A 20319-nucleotide genomic window follows, 5' to 3' on the forward strand; every position below is an offset into this window, starting at 1 on the left:
AGAGCGAGACCCTGTCTCTATTAAAAAAAAAAAAAAATAGAAAAAAAAATTAGCCAGACAACTAAAAATAGAAAAAATTAGCCGGGCATGGTGGCACGTGCCTGTATTCCCAGCTATTCAGGAAGCTGAGGCAGGAGGATCACTTGAGCCCAGGAATTTGAGGCTGCAGTGAGTTAGACTGAAGAGTTCTTTGCTTAGCCATTGGTCTGGTGTTCACTTAATCTTGGAGGTGTGGAGGATCATTCACATTTTCCTGGGACACAGGCTCTTTTAACTTATCAAAGTGTGCTATAATTGGTCACTTAGTCATTTTTAAAATGAAGTATAAGCCAAATTGGTTGGATTTTACATAAGGGACATGAAAAATATGGTCGCAGAGGTATCTAGAAAAATGCTGGATTAGGAAGAAGGGGCTAGAAGGGACACTGGATGTGGTTGAACCAGCAGTCCCTAACCTCTTTGGCCCCAGGGGCTGGTTTCATGGAGAACAATTTTTCCAGGGACTGAGGGGCAGGGTAGGGATGGTTTGGGGATGATTCAAGCACATTACATTTATTGTGCAGTCAAACCTCTCTGCTAACAATAATCTGCATCTGCAACTGCTCCCCAGACTAGCATCACCACCTCAGCTCCACCTCAGATCATCAGGCATTAGATTCTCATAAGGAGTGTGCAACCTAGATCTCTCGCATACACAGTTTACAGTTAGGTTTGTGCTCCTATGAGAATCTAATGCTTCTGCTGATCTTACAGGAGGCGGAGCTTGTGCGGTGATGCCAGCGATGGGGAGCGCTGTAAATACAGATGAAGCTTTGCTTGCTCACCCACCCCTCACCTCCTGATCTACAGCCCGGTTCCTACCAGGCCATGGACGGGTACCAACCTGTGTCCTGGGGGTTGGGGACCACAGGGTTAAACAAAAAGGCCTTTCTTCCTAGATATTCTATGGGGATGAACATTGACTCATGGTTTACAGAATGTTGTTTTTAGCTCAAAAGAGAAAATATGTGGAAGGGAACATTTGGATTTTGAGTTGCTAAGTAAGGAGGAATCAAGGTTTTACAACTGTGGTGAGTTTTTACCCATCTTGGGAAAAAAGTGCTCTAAGGGTTGGTAAGGAAAATACAGTATGCATTTTTAGAGAAGTCTATATAAAGTCATGCTTAAATTTTCAGATGAGAAGGACATAATACTATAAAATATATTAAAGAAGAGAGAAAGAGGCAAACATTTCACTAACTTCTGAGGTAAGTGCCAGATAACCGCTGTATATCTATTTAGAATTATTGGGCAGGGGGAATTTCAGTCTAGTCCACTGGTTAAAGTAATTATCATCTTTGGTACTGTAAAAAAATGGAGCTCCCTGTAAGTATTTTCTTACAGAAAATCACAAAATATAATCTGTCTCTCACATGTTCTAAAAAAGAAGGAAAATAGTAAATTGAGTAACTATTAAGAAAATCTGAAAAAATGAAGTGTCATCTCTTTTAAAAAATCAATTTACCTTCTTTTGGCCTTAAAAATCAAGTACTACTGCAGCTAAATCCATTGGGGTCAGCATAATCTTTTCAGGACAGATTAAGCAGGGAAAGTGTCTTTTCCTTAGTATCCTAATATCCATACTTAATCATTCAACAAGTACTTCCTGGCATCTAGTGTGTTACAGGTTCCATGAAAGCATAAGAGAGGAAGAGACATAATACACAGCTTTCCAGTCAATGACTTTACAGACTAATGCAGAAAGACACATGAAATGACAATTATAATGGAATGTGATAAGTGCAATGGCTGCATAAAAAAAGATTCCTAATCTGAATGGGGAGACTGAGAGGAAGTATCTGAACTGAGAGTTTACCAGGGTTTAAAGGTGTTGGATTCTATGCAAACATTAGCTTCCACTCCCTCCTGAAACCTCACTAAAACACAGTAAAGAGTTTCTTTGAAGCAATAAACCAGTAAAAGCCAAGAAGACAGGAGAGATGACAATAACATCAAAATTGGGGAAACTAGAAAGCAGATGAATTGCAACTAACTTAGCACACACCAAACACTGAATCCTAAGCCGCAGTGGGGTAAGCTGAAAGAGATTCAGAAATTGGTGGTACTAGATATCTTTTGAAGTTAGGATGGAGGTGAGACTGAAACAGAGACTATTTGTCCAAAGTCTGTTTATGAAGCTTTTTTAAAAGAGCTACTCTCTGCAATTCTTTGCAGCCCACTAACAGACCTTCATCAAACCAGCAGGAGAATGGAGGAGATTCACTCTCCAGAAACACCGGGCATAATTAAGGGTGAGGCATCATTCTGAAAACAAGGATAAGTGAAAGTTTACATACTGAATGAGATCCCCAGCTTTATTCCTCCTCTTGGATCTCATAAGGCTGGAAACTAGGTGTACATCCTCCTCCAAGAAATTGGAAAGTCTGTTTTGGAGACTGGCCTAAAGGAAAAACCTAAAGACACTGTTATAAAATATGAGACTCTCTAGGGAATCAGTCAAGCCAGATCAGCCTACAGTGAAGACAACCACCAAAACCCACTTTCATCAAGCCCTGCACTCCCTGCCATAGAACTGCTGGGTGGTTTTGTAATGTTCCACAGCCAAGGATCATTATGACTTTTGAGAAAACTATTATGAAAGAGAGACCAATACAAACAGCAAGGTAGAAAGTATAACCTAAGGAAAATAGAGAATACACAGGGATACAAAGAAAAATATTTTATAGAAATTAAATATTTATATAAAAACAGGAATATTCAGAAAGAAAAAAATCTATTGGAAATTTGAAATATTATAGCAGACCTGAAAGACCAATAGAGGATTTGGAAAATATCAGCTGAGGAAATGACTCAGAAAGCACAGTAAAAAACAAAGATAGAAATAGAAGAAAAAGAAACTAGAGTATCTGTCCAGAATGTCTGAGGCCATGATAGAGACATTCCAAAAAAAAAGAAAATGGGGATAAAAGTGAGGTAAATACTCAATGACATAACCCAATAAAACGTCCTGGTCCTGAAGAATGAGGGTTTGCAGATGGAGAGGCCTACTGAGTTTCTAGCACAGTGGATAAAAACAGAACCACAACAATGCACGTCATCAGGAAATTCCAGGTTTCTGAGATCAAAGAGAAGATCCTACACATTGGGAAAGAACAAATGTTTTCCTAGGAAGGGCCACAGGCCCTGGGATTCCAGGATGCTTTGATTTTTGTTTGTAAAAATATTGAGTCATAAGATCCACTATATCTAGATAGAGGCTTTGTCTACTTATGAGTTCTAAATTGACCAGTTTTGAGGAGAATATGTCTAATCCACCTTATTAACCTGTTTGTAATCAATTGGAACTTTTAGACTGTTAGGTTGCTACAATAGCTAAACATAGCAGATCAGCTGATTTTCAATTTATGCTTTTAATTGCCTGGCATTACCAAGAAAACATGTTAATATTTCTGTTTTTGGAAAGGGCAAAGCATTAACTCTATTATAGGGCTCTGAATTCTATTTGGTGAATGTGTTATAAGTAAAATCACTATTACAAAAATAAAAAAAAATCAGGACAGCCTTTGTCTTCTCAAGATACAATGGGAGCTGGAAGGCAGTGGAGCCCTGCCTTCCAATTCCAACTCAGAATTCTATACACATCAACCTCTCCTTCAAGAGGGTAGAACTAAGACTTTTTTTGATGAACAAAGTCTTAAAATGTTTTTTGCCTACTTAGGAAGGTACTGGAGGATGCTGTCCACATAACAATGATGACAAAAGCAGGGGTGAAGGTGCAGGGTGCCTCGCAAGAAGGAAAAATATGTAAAAAAATGAGGATCTGAAGCAGGGGAGAGGAAGAGAGAGGAGGAGATCCCAGGGTACCATCTGGTGCCACAGGCCTAGAGAGCAGCCAGTTCACGCTGGAACCAGCCAGAAGCCTCCAGGGAAGATTTCCTCAAGAGGATTAAACTGATGGAAACTCTAAAGGCTTTGAATGTGTTGAGAGAAAATTTACACAATTAGGGAAGGAACAAATACTTAGAAAACAAAGCAAGTGAAAAAGTAAGGCAATTATTAATTCCAGGGAAAACAAAAACTTGGGCTGGAAAAGAAATTATCATGCAGTATACGGCTCAACTGTGAATGGTATTTATATAATCAACATTGTGTACCATTAATATCGGTCCAACTAAAATGATAAAATGGCAGCCTAAATCGTCCATTGTGGAAAGTCAATAGATAATGCCTAAACTGGAAAAACCAAGAATTGGTAAATAATAATAATAATAATTATTATTATTATAATAAGCATGTTATTTAGTGATACAGAGGAAAATTCTGAAACAATCAGCTAAAAGGAGAGCCCTGTGGCAATCACGAACAGCCTTTGCGACTTTAATGACTTCTCGAGTGAACAAAAAGAGACTCGGGGTTTTTTTTTTGTTTTTTTTTTGCACTACTAAAAGTCAGGTTTTCTTGTGTGCAGTGGAACCTATTCCTATGATACAAATTCCAGGAAGTAGATTTTCTGGTTGATATTGTTTACAGAAATTCTCTACTTTTAATAAATTCCCTACTTATAATTAATCTCAAAGTTCATACCAAAAGGAGCTACTTCAATTATCCTGCTGTTACCACTGCCATTCTGTAGTAATTTTTCCCTCCAAGGCACCCTATTCCACAATTCTTGTGTGCTTACTCTCTCTCCCTTCTGCTGACATGCCGGGGGCATCCTCTGCTCTCCTGCGTGCATTTACTCTGCCCCTTGCCCCAAGCGTTATGAAATCAATTACTTATTAAGCTACTAAGTAATGTCATTTCCTCTCATCCTTTTGTCACTGGGGCCTTGAAAGCAATAGCTCATCCATCTTCTTTTCAGTGCAAGGCCCAAATAACTGGGTCTTACAATCATCACGACCTAAAGCTAGGTCTAATCAACTGGAACCAGAGGAAGGAGGGGAAGACATTTGTGTCAGTTTCTTGCATATGCTGGAATTATTTTCTTTGGCAGAAACATGTCACATTCTTTCTTTGTGACAGTTAGCAGGGCCGATCACAGGGCTACACAGCGGGCCAGTGACAAGGCACGACAACCCAGCAATCTTGCTATTATCTAAGCACCCCTGGTCGCTGCACTGCTGGGGGCAGATTACCCTTCCTTCCAGGAAAAAAAAAAAAAACCACCTCACCTCTTCTGCATGGATTACAGTGCACTTGCACAGTGTTTGGTTCAAAGAATAAATAGTGGTCGTTGTAGCAATGATAACAATGCCAGAAAAATTCTCTTGATGCTAGAAGAGTTTATTTTTTCTCCTCCTTTTTTAGGAAACTGGCATATGAATATATATTGATTTCTTTTTCTGTATAGTTGTTTGCTTCCAAACAAGCAAAGAACTGACTTTCCTTGTTGCGTATTCAGCTGTAATATTTTCCTTCTTTTTTTGGACTGGACAAACAAGGAAAGATAACCAGGTCCATTCTCCCATAGTTACTTAAGCACTTTAGAAGTTATTACTGAAAAGAAATTTCAAGGCTTAAAATAATTTTGACTCAGCATTAATGTTCAATTATTCAATTTTTAAAAAAAATCTTATGCAAAAAGTATTTTCAAAAATAGTCATTACTGATTCTTATTTAACTACTTAAAGAATATATGAGGATTACAAATTTCACATAACTGTTCTTGCATTATATCTCTGTGTTACTTTCCAAAATGCACCCCACTTGTGGGGCAACAATAGAAGCCAATCACATGTAAATAAAAATAAGTTGTATGAATCTGAAAAATGGCATAGTGTGGAGCAACCTATTATTTTCATCTGGTGCACAGTTCACACGGAAGAGCGTGGGCTTAATCACAGGAGGTACTGTAAAACACATTTGTGACATCCCTAACCTAACTCACGCCTACACGAGAGATTGGTACATCTTATGAATTAAACATAGCTCCTGATTTATGTTCGGTTATCCCTCATATCAAAAACTACAGTAGCTGAGCTGTGTCACTATGAATTCATTTAATGATATTGATGAGGCGGCCTGCACAGAGACTGCAAAGTAACCGCCCGTGCATAGCAGGGCCCCATAAATCACTTCTGCAGAGTGGCTAAGCAATAAATAACAAGTCATTAATTCACTGTAAGTTATGCTAAGAAGCTCAAACTACATATGTACCAGATTGGAAATAAATACCTGTGGTACAATATTAGAAACAGGCGATGTTTGACACTAAAATAATTTTATAAGGGCAAAAAGTCATTGAGCAGAATTAACTCATTATGAATTTCCCTTGGCAGACATAAACCAACGCAAGATTTTTTTAAATCAACCCCCAAAACTTCTTTTCATCCAGAGGGAAACACATGTCAGGTGTTAAGTCCAATGCAACTTTTTTTAGTGCCCAAATTATGAATCTATCCAGTGAGTGATATGCTGGTCCTGAAATAAAGCCCTTGGACAAGCTAATAGCATGTATGTGAGGAATAAGCTGCTGAGAATGAAGCTAGTTATTCACATGGTTTTGCTTTGTTTCATCCATAGGACCTGTAGAAAATACATAACTGTGGCCACAGTCATTTTGTTTTCTTATGTGAATCAGAAAACATTAATCACCTTTAGGTGATTCTCACTAACCTCCTCCTCCCTGATCACTTTCCTTCTAGTCATGACTCTCCCAGGCAGCCTTTCTCCCCAGGCCCTCAACGACACTGCCCGTGACTACACCATCCAGCCCGACCTTGCCCTTCTGACCTTGTGCAGTGTCCGTGCCACAGGTAACTGTCCTGACCCTCGACTCAGAGTCCTGCTTTCTGCCACATGGCTGCTAACATTTTTCAAACAAATTCATTTCTCATTCTTATTCCCAGGTGAGCAATGGGCAATTGAATGGGAATGTTGGAACAGCAACCTAACTGAAAGTGGTAACTCTAAAGAACCTCGTTCTCTTCAGACAGGTAAGGTAGATATTTTGAGGGAAAGGGGCTTCTGCTATAACTTGTAGCTGGCTAGCACTGGATCTCCCCGGGCTATAGGGGTATTTGCACACATGACCAAGACCAATCGTTTTCTTACTACTTTGGTTTATTTAGATTTAAGTCTTCTCTGAATTAATCTGTAATCAAAAATGAGCTCTCATCGCAAAGAGTGCTTATCTGATCCTTTATGCAGAATCTGAATACAAGGGTCCTAAATGCAGTAGCATTTTAGCTATATTACATTTTGAGCTTATGTCTAATTTTCTGCTTAATATCACCTTAGGCCTCTTTTATTAATATTGAATTCTAATTCTAGCTTATCTAATATCAGTATTTAAAATTGCTCCTTCTCTATATACATTTGCTTGGATTTTTAAGTTTAATTGTTTTTTGCTATTTCCAGTCTCTAACAATCTCTAGGGACCCTTTTGAATTTCATCTTACTCCTCATTGGTATTTTGTATCAAACACCTCTCCATTTAGCATCATCTGAGAATTTAATTAACTTGCTCTTTTCCTTCTGTTTCAGGTCAATGATGAGGATGTTAACGTAGCTATGACATTAGTTTCCCTAGAAAGTCACTGGAAACCCATTCTCTTTCTACGTACATGGCTCATTTTCTTTTATGATCCTCTGGCCAGTTTTTCCCCCCTATGATGTGTAACACCCACATCCCTGTCAATCTGAACTTTCTCAGTAACTACATGGAAATAGAGAAAAGATATAGCCAAGTGATAATATTTTGTATCTTTACAATTTCTAACACTCAGGAGTAACAACATGGCATGCATTTCAGCAGTTCTTCTGTATTTTCTCTGAAATAAATTAGAAAAATGCTAAGGAAAAGTAACTTTATCTTCATATGGAGAAACTGAGGCAGAGAAACCAATCACATCAGAATTTTAACAAGTCAATCTGAATACTTTTGTCTTATACTTATTTTAAGGGGAGGATATTTATTATTTTTAAGTCAGAGTGTGTGTGTGTGTGTATATATATATACATGTATAATAATGCTCCATTATTTGGACATAGCTGGAAAACTGGATTTTCCACATAAGCAAAATTTCCAGATGAGTCCAGAAAATGGAATCTTATGCCATGAGCACAGCAAGAAAATCTTAAACATGGGGTATAAGTAATACTGTATCAGGAAGAAGGTCTCTGAGAATAGGAGGAAGGCTTGAAGATCTTTTTATTTTTTTTGTCTTCTTTTTCTCTATTTTTCTAATGTAACATGCCATTTTGACTCCTTCAATGGATCATAAGACCATGTCTTCTTTCTCTTTTAAAAAATTTTTCTTTTCTCAGATATCTGCACCCCCACATTTATTGCAGCATTAGTTACAATAGCCAAGATTTGGAATCAACCTAAGCACCCACCAGTGGATAAATGGATAAAGAAATTGTGGTACATATGCACGATGGAATATTATTCAGCCATAAAAAGGAATGAAACATTGTCATTTGCGACAACATGGATGAAACTGGAGAACATGATGTTAAGTGAAATAAGCCAAGCACAGAAAGATAAATCTTACAAATTCTCATTCATATGTGGGAGCTAAATATTAAAACAATTGATCTCATGGAGACAGAGAGTAGAATGATAGTTACCAGAGGCTGGGAAGAGTAGTGGGGAGGTAGAGATACAGTGGTAATCATTAATGTGTACAAAAATATAGTTAGACAGAATGAACAATATTTGATAGCACAATGAAGTGACTACAGTCAGCAATAAGTTATGGTATACTTTAAAATAACTAAAAGAGTGGAATTGAAATGTCCCTAACACAAAGAAATGACAAATGCTTGAGGTGATGGATACCCCAATTACCCTTTGAAAGAACCTAAAATCAAGTGAGTGATCATACCACTTGGTTTTGGCATTATATCAAGGAAAGAGACACTGAGGAGGGCAGAGAAAATAATCTTGCATTGTCTACACCACCCTTCCTCTATCTCCTGGCAGTGTCGCACCAGTGCCCTGACTAGAGAGAGAATCTATGTGCTGAGGGAGGGAGAATGAAGTGATTGTGGGGCTTTGCATTGAAACTCAGGGCCACCCTGGCAAAGAGGAACACAGCACAGGGCAGAATTCTGCTAGTGCCCATGGAAAGAGCATTTAGACCAGACCAGCCAGAGAGAAATCCTCCATCCTGCAACCCTGAGTTCCCACTAGCCCAACCACCAGCTGACAAAAAGCAGCCTGAGGACTAGACTAAATTTGTAAGGCAGTCAGACCAGAAAGTCTGCAGTCCTTGGGCAAATCCTATGGCTGTACTGGCTTGAAGCCAGTGGCCTTGGGGTGTATGTGACCCAGTGAGACATCAGCAGCTGCAGCTAATCCAGTCCTATGTCACCCCTACCTTAACCACACACAGCCCAGCTCAGAGAGAATCTTCTTCTACTTGAGGAAAGGAAAAGGAAGAACTCAAAGGACTTTGTTTTGCAACTTGGAGATCAGCTCAGCCACAGTAAAATAAAGTACCAACTGGATCCCTCAAGCCACTGAGTCCAGGCCTTAATTCCTAGAAGGCATTTCTGGAATGCCACCCTGTGCCAGAAGGAAACATGCTGCCTTGAAGGGAAGGACCCAGTCCTGGCAGAATTCACCACCTGCTGACTAAAGAGCCCTCAGGCTTTCAGTCACCATGGGCTTTGGGTAAGACTGGGCTCGCTACAGATGTGACCTGGTGCTGGTGGCCACAAAGGAGTGCCCATGTCATTCCTCCCCTGACTCCAGCAGCCTAGCACAGAGAGTGATGGAAGTGAGTGCCTGGTAATCCAGGGAATTCTCTTGTATCTTATCTAAATTCACCAAGATGTTACCCTTGGTAAGCTTAGATAAGTCTACAAGAATCACAGCATTACTGGGCTTAGGGCATCCCCTAAGGATGCAGTAACCAAAGACTTAGATCACAGCACTCAATTCCCTTCAAATGTCTGGAAAGCCTTCTTAAGAAGGAGGGGTTGAAATAAGCCCAGTCAGTGAAGATTTAAATGAATACCTAACTTTTCAATGCCCAGACATCAACAAACATTTGCAAGCATCAGGAACATCCAGGAAAACATAACTTCAACTAAACAAACTAAATAAGGTACCAATGACCAATCCTGGTGTGATGGAGATAGGTGACCTTTCAGACAAAGAATTCAAAATAGCTGTCCTGAAGAAGCTCAATGAATTTCAAGATAACACACAGAAGCCTATCAGAAAAACAAGCAGAGACTGAAATGATTTTTTAAAAATCAAGCACAAATCCTGGAGCTTAAGAATTCAATTGATAAACTGAGAAATGCATCAGAGTCTCTCAACAGCAGAATTGACCAAGGAGAAGAAAGAATGAATGAGCTTGAAGACAGGCTATTAGAAAATATATAATCAAAAGATAAAAAAGAATAGAAGAGAATGAAACATGCCTACAAGATCTATAAAATAGCCTCAAAAGGGCAAATCTGCGAGTTATTGGCCTTAAAAAGGAGTCAAGATTGGGGTAAAAGTTCATTCAAAGAAATAATAACAGAGAACTTTCCAAACCTAGAGAAAGATATCAATATTCAGGTATAAGAAGGTCATAGAACATCAAGCAGATTTAACCTAAACAAGATGACCTCAATGCATTTAATAATCAAGCTCCCAAATGTCATGGATAAAGAAAAGGTCATAAGGTAAGCAAAAAAAAAAAAAAAGAAAGAAAAAACATATAAAGGAGCTAAAATACATCTGGCAGCAGACTTCTCAGTGGAAACCTTACAGGTCAGGACAGAGGGGCATGACTTAGTGAAAGTGCTGAAGGAAAAGAACCTTAACCCTAGAATATTGTATTCTACAAAAATATCCTTCGAACATGAAGGAGAAATAAAGACTTTCCCAGACAAACAAAATCTGAGGGTTTTCATCAACACCAGAACTGTCCTACATGAAATGCTAAAAGGAGTCCTTCAACCTGAAAGACAAGGATGTTAATGAACAAAAAGAAATCATCTGCAGGTATACAAGTAATCAGTAACAGTAAGGACACAAACACAGAATACTCTATCGCTGTAATTGTGTATAAACTACTTATATCTTGAGTAGGAAGACTAAAAGACAAACTTACCAAAAATAACTACAACAATTTTTTGAGAGATAGATAATATAAAAAGATATGGATGGAAACAACAAAAAGTTAAAAAGCAGGGGGAAGGGACAGAGTTAAAGTGTAGAATTTCTGTTAGATTTCTCTTTGCTTGTTTATTTGCTTATTTGTAAGAAGAGTTGTCATACGTTTAAAATAACTGGTAATGAAATGTTTTTTGCAGGCCTCATGATAACCTCTAATCCAAAAATGTACAATAGATACACAAAAAATAAAAAGCAAGAAATTAAAACTCACTACCAGAGAAAAATCACTTTTAACAAAGGAAAACAGGAAGAAAGAAAGAAAAAGAGGACCACAAAACAACCAGAAATCAAATAACAACATAGCAGTAATAAGTTCTTACTTTTCAATAACAACACTGAATGTGAATGGACTACACTCTCCCATCAAAAGACAGAGTGGTGGAATGAATAAAAAACAAGAGCCAAGTATATGTTGTCTTCAAGAAACCCACTTCAGATCTGGGGATGCTTGCAGCTCTCTGCGCCCAGCCCAGCTTCTTTCAAAATGTCTACTGTTCGTGAAATTCTCTGCAAGCTCAGCTTGGAGGGTGATCACTCTACACCCACAAGTGCATATGGGTCAGTCAAAGCCTACACCAACTTTGATGCTGAGCGGGACGCTTTGAACATTGAAACGGCCATCAAGACCAAAGGTGTGGATGAGGTCACCATCGTCAACATTTTGACCAACTGCAGCAATGCACAGAGACAGGATATGCCTTTGCCTACCAGAGAAGGACCAAAAAGGAACTTGCATCAGTGCTGAAGTCAGCCTTATCTGGCCACCTGGAGATGGTGATTTTGAGCCTATTGAAGACACCTGCTCAGTACGATGCTTCTGAGCTAAAAGCCTCTATGAAGGGGCTGGGAACTGATGAGGACTCCCTCATTGAGATCATCTGCTCCAGGACCAACCAGGAGCTACAGGAAATTAACAGAGTCTACAAGGAAATGTACAAGACCGATCTGGAGAAGGACATTATTTGCGACACATCTGGAGACTTCCACAAGCTGATGGTTGCCCTTGCAAAGGGGAGAAGAGCAGAGGATGGCTCAGTCATTGATTATGAACTGATTGACCAAGATGCCTGGGATCTCTATGATGCTGGAGTGAAGAGGAAAGGAACCGACATTCCCAAGTGGATCAACATCATGACTGAGCTGAGTGTATGCCACCTCCAGAAAGTATCTGGTAAGGTACAAGAGCTACAGTCCTTATGACATGTTGGAGAGCATCAGGAAGAAAGTCAAAGGGGACCTGGAGAAAGCTTTCCTGAACTTGGTCCAGTGTATCCAGAACAAGCCTCTGTATTTTGCTGACCAGCTGTATGACTCCATGAAGGGCAAGGGGACTCGTGACAAGGTCCTGATTAGAATCATGGACATGTTGTGGACATGTTGAAAATCAGGTCTGAGTTCAAGAGAAAGTATGGCAAGTCCCTGTACTATTACATCCAGCAAGACACTAAGGGCAACTACCAGAAAGCGCTGCTGTACCTGTGTGGTGGAGATGACTGAAGTCTGACCCAGCATGAGCATCCAGAAACGGTGCTCGCTACGCTTCCAGCTAACAGGTCTAGAAAACCAGCTTGCGACTAACCTCCCTCGTGGCCGTCCCCGTGAGGAGGATGTTAGCATTGCCCCCAGCCTTATCTTAGTAGCCTGAGCATTGCCTGACCTTCTTGTCTAGTCTCTCCTTTTAGCCAAAGAAATGAACATTCCAAGGAGTTGGAAGTGACGTCTATGATGTGAAACACTTTGCCTCTTGTGTACTGTGTCATAAACAGATGAATAAACTGAATTTTTACTTAAAAAAAAAAAAGAGACCCATTTCACCTATAAAGACACACACAGACTGAAAATAAAGGGATGGAAAAAAATATTCTATGCAAATGGAAACCAAGAAAAAGCAGGAGTAGCTACACTGCTATCAAACAAAATAGAAATGAATACAAACATTATAAAAAGCGAGAAAGAAGGTCATTATAGAATGATAAAGTGGTTGATTCACTAACAATATAACAATTCTAACAATTCTATTGTTAGATATAACAATTCTAAATATATATGCACTCAACACTGGAACACCCAGATATAAAGCAAATATCAGAGCTAAAGAGAGAAATAGAGTCCAATACAATAATTGTTGGAGACCTCAACATTCCACTTTCAGCATTGGACAGATCATACAGACAGAAAGTCAGCAAAGAAACACTGGACTTAATCTACATTATAAACTAAATGGACCTAATAGATATTTACAGAATATTTCATTCAACAGCTGTAGAATACATGTTCTTCTCCTCAGCTCATGAATCATTCTCAAGGATATATCATATATTAGATCATATGATCTTAACACAAGTCTTAAAAATTCAAAAAAACTGAAATCTTACCAAGTATTTTCTGACCACAATGGAATAAAATTAGAAATCAATAACGAGATGAAAACTTGAAAATATACAAACACATAGAAATTAAACAATATGCTCCTGAATGATCAGTGGGTTGATGAAGAGATTAAGAAAGAAATTTTAAAAATTTTCAAAACAAATGAAACACAACATATCAAAACCTGTGGGATACAGAAAAAAAGCAGTAATAAGAGGAAAATTTATAGCAATAAGCGTCTATATCAAAAAAAGGAGAAAAGCTTCAAATAAACAACCTACACATACACCTCAAAGAACTAGAAGAACAAGAGCAAACCAAACCCAAAATTAGTACCAGAAAAAGAAATAATACAGAGCAGAGATAAATGAAATTGACACAAATAAATACAAAAGACCAAGAAAACAAAATGTTAGTTTTTTGAAAAGATAAACAAAATTGACACACCATTATCCAGACTAAGAAAAAAAGAGAGAAGACCCAAATAAATAAAATCAGAGATGAAAAAGGAGACCATTACAACTGATACTGCAGAAATCCAAAGCATCATTACACACTACTATGAGCAGCTACATGCCAATAAAATGGAAAACCTAGAAGAAATGGATAAATTCCTAGACATATACAACCTGCCATGATTGAACCAGGAAGAAATCCAAAACCTGAATAAACCAATAATAAGTAGTGAGATAGAAGCAGCAATAAAAAGTCTCCCACCAAAGAAAAGCCCAGGACCCAATGGCTTCACTGCTGAATTCTACCAGGCATTCAAAGAACTACTAACACCAATCCTCCATAAACTATTCCAAAAAATCAAGGAGGGAATACTCCCAAACTTATTCTATGAGGCCTATATCACCCTGACACCAAAACTAGAAAAAGACACAGCAAAAAAAAAAAAGAAAACATAGGCCAATATCTCTGATGAACATAGATGAAAAAATCCTCAATAAAATATCAGCCAACAAAATTCAACAATGCATTCAAAAGATTATTTATTGTGATTAAGTGAGATTCATCCCAGGGATGCAAGGATGGTTCAACATATGCAAATCAATGTGATACATCATATCAACAGAACAAATGAATGAAAACCATATGATCATTTCAATTGATGCTGAAAAGCATGTGGTAAAATTCAACATCCCCTTCATGATAAAAACTCTCAAAAAACTGGGTACAGAAGGAACTTATGTCAACATCATAAAAGCCATATATGACTGATCCACAGCTAGTATCATACTGAAGGTGAAAAACTGAAAGCCTTTTCTCTAAGATCTGGAACAAGAGAAGGACGTCCACTTTCACCATTGTTATTCAACATAGAACTACAAGTTCTAGGTAAAGCAATCAGATAAGAAAAAAAAAACAAAAAGCATCTAAATTGGAAACGAAGAAGTCAAATTACCCTTGTTTGCAGGTGATATGATCTTATATCTAGAGAAACATAAAGACTCCACAACAAAACTATCAGAACTGATAAACAAATTCAGTAAAGTTGCAAGACACAGAATCAACATACAAAAATCAGTAGCATTTCTATATGCCAACAGTAAACAATCTGAAAAAGAAACCAAGAAATAAATCCCATTTAAATAGCTATAAATAAAATAAAATACCTAGGAATAAACTTAACCAAAGAAGTGAAAGATCTTTATAATGAAAACTATAAAACAATGATGAAACAAATTGAAGAGGACACAAAAAAAGGAAAGATATTCCATGCTCATGGATTGGAAGAATCAATATTATTGAAATGTCCATACTACCCAAAGCAATCTACAGATTCAATGCAATCTCCATCAAAATACCTATGACATTCTTCACAGAAAGATAAAAAATAATCCTAAAATTTATACGGAACCACAAAAGAACCAGAATAGCCAAAGCCCTCCTGAGCAAAAAGAACAAAACTGGAAGAATTACATTACCTGACTTCAAATTATACTACAGAGCTGTAGTAACCAAAACAGCATGGTACTGGCAGGAAAACAGACACAGGGACCAATGGAACTGACTAGAGAACCCGGAAATAAATCCATACATCTACAGTGAACTTATCTTCAAGAAAGGTGCCAAGAACATTCAGTGTGGGAAAGGATAATCTCTTCAATAAATGGTGCTGAGAAAACTGGATATCCATATGCAGAAGAATGAAACTAGACCCCTATCTCCCACCATATACAAAAATCAAATCAAAATGGATTAAAGACATAAATCTAAAACCCAAAACTATGAAACTATTAAAAGAAAGCATTGGGGAAATGCCTCAGGACATTGGTCTGGGCAAGGACTTCTAGTGTAATACCCCAAAAGCACAGGCAACCAAAGCAAAATTGGACAAATGGGATCACATCAAGCTAAAAAAGTTCTGCACAGCAAAGGAAACAATCAACAAAGTGAAGAGACAGCCCACAGAATAGCAGTTGCAAACTACCCATCTGAGAAGGGATTAATAACTATAATATATAAGGAGCTCCAACAACTTGATAGGAAAAATATCAGATAATCTGATTAAAAAATAGGCAAATGATCTAAATAGACATTTCTCAAAAGAAGACATACAAATGGCCAACAGGTATATAAAAAAATGCTCAACATCTTTAGTCATCAGAGAAATGCAAATCAAAACTACAATGAGATATCATCTCACTCCAGTTAAAATGGCTTTTATCAAAAAGACAGGCAATAAAGAATGCTGGTGAGAATGTGGAAAAAGAGGAACCTTCGTCCACTGTTGGTGGGAATGTAAATTAGTGCAACCACTATGGAGAACAGTATGGAGGTTCCTCAAAAAATAGAAAATAGAACTACCATATGATCCAGCAATCCCACTTATGGGTATATAGCTAAAGGAGGACAATTAAGTATATTGAAAAGATGTCTGCACTCCCATGTTTATTGAAGCACTATTCACAATAACCAGAATCTGGAATCAATATTACCATCTACCAATGGATGAATGGATAAAGAAATTGTAGTATGAATACACAATGGACTATTATATAGCCACAAAAAGGATGAAATTATGCCATTTGCAATAATATGGATGGAACTGGAGAACATTAGGTTAAGTGAAATAAGCATAGAAAGCATAGAAAGACAAATCTTGCATGTTCTCACTCATATGTGGGAACTAAATATTAAAATCAATTGATCTCATGGAGACAGAGAATAGAATGATGGTTACCAGAGGCTAGGAAGGGTAGTGGGGAGTGGATGATAAAGTGGGGATGGTACCCATTAACCATCTCCACTTTACTGAAATTCAACAATGGAACAGAAAATATTCTAAAATGAGAGATAATGCTTTCTTAATTAAAGTGATATCTAGGCAATTAGAATAGCGATAAGGAAACTGGCATTTATTTTAACCTATGAATAATTATCAAATATTATTATAAGGACTATTACTGTTAAAAGTTGAAAAGTTAACTACCATTACTCTATGTGATGCTGTCCTCAGTACAAAAATCAAAATATGGTTTTATGCGTGTGTCTTAGCATTTCATTTTATCAGGCTGACCTCATAGTTAATTCTAATATCAAAATAATATACTTTCATAATTAGGAGTGTTCAAAGAGCATTAGCTACAAGGTTTTCTTTATCATAAAGTTGTGTAACAGTGAACATTGGAAACAAAATGTCCATAAACAAAAGATTGATTAAATATATTATAGTACATTCACATAATAGAATATGAGTCAGATGATGTTGTAGATTTATATTTATTGAGAAAACATTCATAATGTAATTCTAGGTTTAAAAAAAAATCTACATAAGAAAATAGAATGCATAGTAGAGCCCCAATTTTGTAAAAACTAAAATTGAACACATATATATGTCTAGAGAAATATACCCCCAAATACTTACTGTTCTTATTTCTGGGATAGCATAAATATAAATGTGTATGCATGCATGTGTCAGCATGAAAGTGTGTATCTGTACATATATAGGGTATTTGCTTTGCTATATTTTTAATATATAAGCATTGCTTTCATAATCAGAAAGTAAAATGATTTTAAAACTCATTTAAAAAGAAGTATTATTTACTGTCAAGTTTCAATGTGAAAAACAAAGTCTGTTTGAAGTATATATTGGTTTACTGTCATTCTTTAAAGTTATAATTCTAAATTTAGGCACTCTGCATTCTGACTCAAAGGTGAAATACAGAAACGAACAAAAAAATTAACTTGACACTTTGACACACACACACACACACACACACACACACAAGTTAGAAAGACACAATGTCTGAAACAAACAGTTGGTAGGCGGGAAAAGTATATATTTCAGATACAACCCTTAAATTACAAACTTAATTTAAAAAAACTTGATTGGGAGTTACCAAAGTGTAATACATTGTTGAAATTACAGAATAAATACTCTTGAGAGAAAACTCCAATTCCCTTTGATCTTTGAAAAGGGCATTTCCTCATGTTCCAAATGAGCCATTCAGAAATCTTCCCTTGCTATTTACTTGTATAGAATGTCTAATTGTACATCTGAGATCCATCGTATGAAATAAAGAAACCTGTGTTTTAAAAGCAAAATATAAAATTTAAAAATCAAGAATGATTTTCCCTTCACTGAAGACTTAGTGCAGTTATTTATGTTCTCAGTTTCTTTTAATAAGTTTCTATTTTTCCTTAGGTACAACAACATTTCTTTAACGCCTAATATCCAAGACCTTTAAACAGAAATGAACTCTAAACTCCTTCTCCTATTTATAAGTTCTGGTGTTACAAAGATAATATAGATTTAACTGTTTGTTTACATGATACACAAGACAAAAATCTATAAAGCTATCTGTTTCAACATATTTTCAAAAAATTTATCCAGTGTGGCATTTATTATAAATGAAAATGTCTAAGAAATATCAAAATTTTCATTTTAATGCTTTAGAGTTAAATACTACCATTTAAAATTTCCCAAGATATATTTATTTATATTTCTTTTTCAAAGTATAGAAATGGTAATGGCAGCTCATTGTAATATCAGAAAATAATGAATACCATAGTTGGTATGATATTTAAAAGACTTCATATTTTCACCTAATATGATTGTAGGTACACTTTTCTGTTCCATCTTTCCCTCCCACACATGAAATCATTCCATGGCAAATCCCTTAAATTCCTCTTTTGAAGTTAAAAATTAATTTCCATGGTTACTCTTCTATAATCTTCCATCTTTTAAAAATGCAAAATATGCTTATACTTTTTGAGAAATCAGATGAAATCCTAAATACCCTATGTATGTGCAATGCTTTTAAAAAGAAGAAAAACACTCATTCTTTTAAAATAAAATCAAGGAGTCTGATTCTGTAATTAATAAGAACAAGGTAACAATTTGCTTTTAAGTGTCCGTTCATAATGTTAAATCAGCATTAAATTATACAGAATTTCCATGGAAATACACAAGACATCCACACTGATTCTAAATGAAATTCATTATGAGCAGCTCTATTATACTGAATGGCAAATGAATTCTTAATAATGAGGCACTTGATGTGTTATCCAGAACTGGGGTTGACAAGAAACCACTTAGCTTCACTTTCTAATAATATTATAGCAAGTAACTGATAAAGCACATATATTTTTCAACTTGAAAGGAAAACTTTAAAGAAAAGAATGCTTAACAAACCTTTTTTATTATTATTAATTTTTTTTGGAAATGAAAGTGGTTTTTTTCCTTTGTAAAAAAAATTGTATCAGGAGTAGTTTGAACAATGCCGAACATTTTTAATATAGTATGTTTCCTGTATAGATTTATCTAAGGTTTTGCTCTTTTGTAAGCTCATCTTGCCCTTACCATCAGAAGTCCATTACAACAGATGCTAGAATAATTAAAAACCTACCACTATACACTCTTCCATCACACCACAGACTAGGAAAACGAAGGTGGTTTACGGGTGTCCTTGTCTCACTCTATCCACCTCTTCGTCGTTGACGTGTAGGCTTTAACGTGCATCCTTGCACCTCTCCTTCGGCAGGAAGCCTGTCTCTGGGGATCACTTGCAGAAAATAGGACATTGAGTCCATAATTAAAGTAATCTCTTTCCAGGCAGATGCTGCAATTGGCTCTGTTATCACATATTACAAAAGGCATCTTGAGGGTTATAAAATGTGCAGCAAATAGCTTTGGAGATGAGAAACAGCAATTTTTCATCTAATTTTGATCCATAGACATGTAAGTACTACTTTTTGGTTTTAAGCCAAATAACTATTATGGTACCGAGATGAGCCAGGCAGTAACCAAAATTAAAGAATACTTTAGCTTTTATCCTCAAAGTGAGAAAAGCTCTTCTGTAACTATCTTTGCACTTAGCAAATAAGGATGCCATCTCAAATCTGAGCATTAATGCCTGCAGCGGATTTAGAAGAAAGGCTTATGTAGCTTAGCGTACAGCCATATTTTCAATATATTTGCTTAAGTTAAAACCAGGGGTTGATTAAGGGACCTACCATCTTAGCTCCTTTGCAACTATAGTATACATTTTTAATTAGAAGTCTTTTCACTGTTTATCTTTCCCGTAAAATTAAGGACATTGCTCTTTGAAATATATGTCATCCCAGATAACTAAAATGCTCGTGTTATTCATAATCCTTTCTATAAATACTAATAGTGGAAATAAATGGAGGAGATTTAACTAACACATTCTTGTTTCTGGCTTAGGACTTGTCAATGTGGGTAACCAAAATCTGACTTTAATAATGTGACGTGCTAAAATGGAGATGGAAATGATTAATTTTGTTTATTTCTCAGTGCTAAATAAGATGATTTATCAATATATGCTGATTTCATTTTAAAGAGATTATCTTAT

The 20319-nt window shown here is 36.6% G+C and overlaps 1 protein-coding gene and 1 pseudogene across 2 annotated transcripts in view; one reads left to right on the plus strand and one right to left on the minus strand.

Annotated features, from left to right (window-relative positions):
- RELN (reelin) overlaps positions 1–20319 on the minus strand; it is a 462655-nt gene that overhangs the window by 299423 nt on the left and 142913 nt on the right. The gene's annotated exons all lie outside the window — the stretch shown is intronic.
- On the plus strand, positions 11553–12622 carry LOC105815192 (annotated as a pseudogene). Its single transcript, XR_001137728.1, has one exon. The product of XR_001137728.1 is annotated as an annexin A2 pseudogene (transcript).

This window comes from Propithecus coquereli, unplaced genomic scaffold, assembly GCF_000956105.1.
Source record: "Propithecus coquereli isolate 6110/MARCELLA unplaced genomic scaffold, Pcoq_1.0 Scaffold32, whole genome shotgun sequence".
Taxonomy (NCBI): Eukaryota; Metazoa; Chordata; class Mammalia; order Primates; family Indriidae; genus Propithecus; species Propithecus coquereli.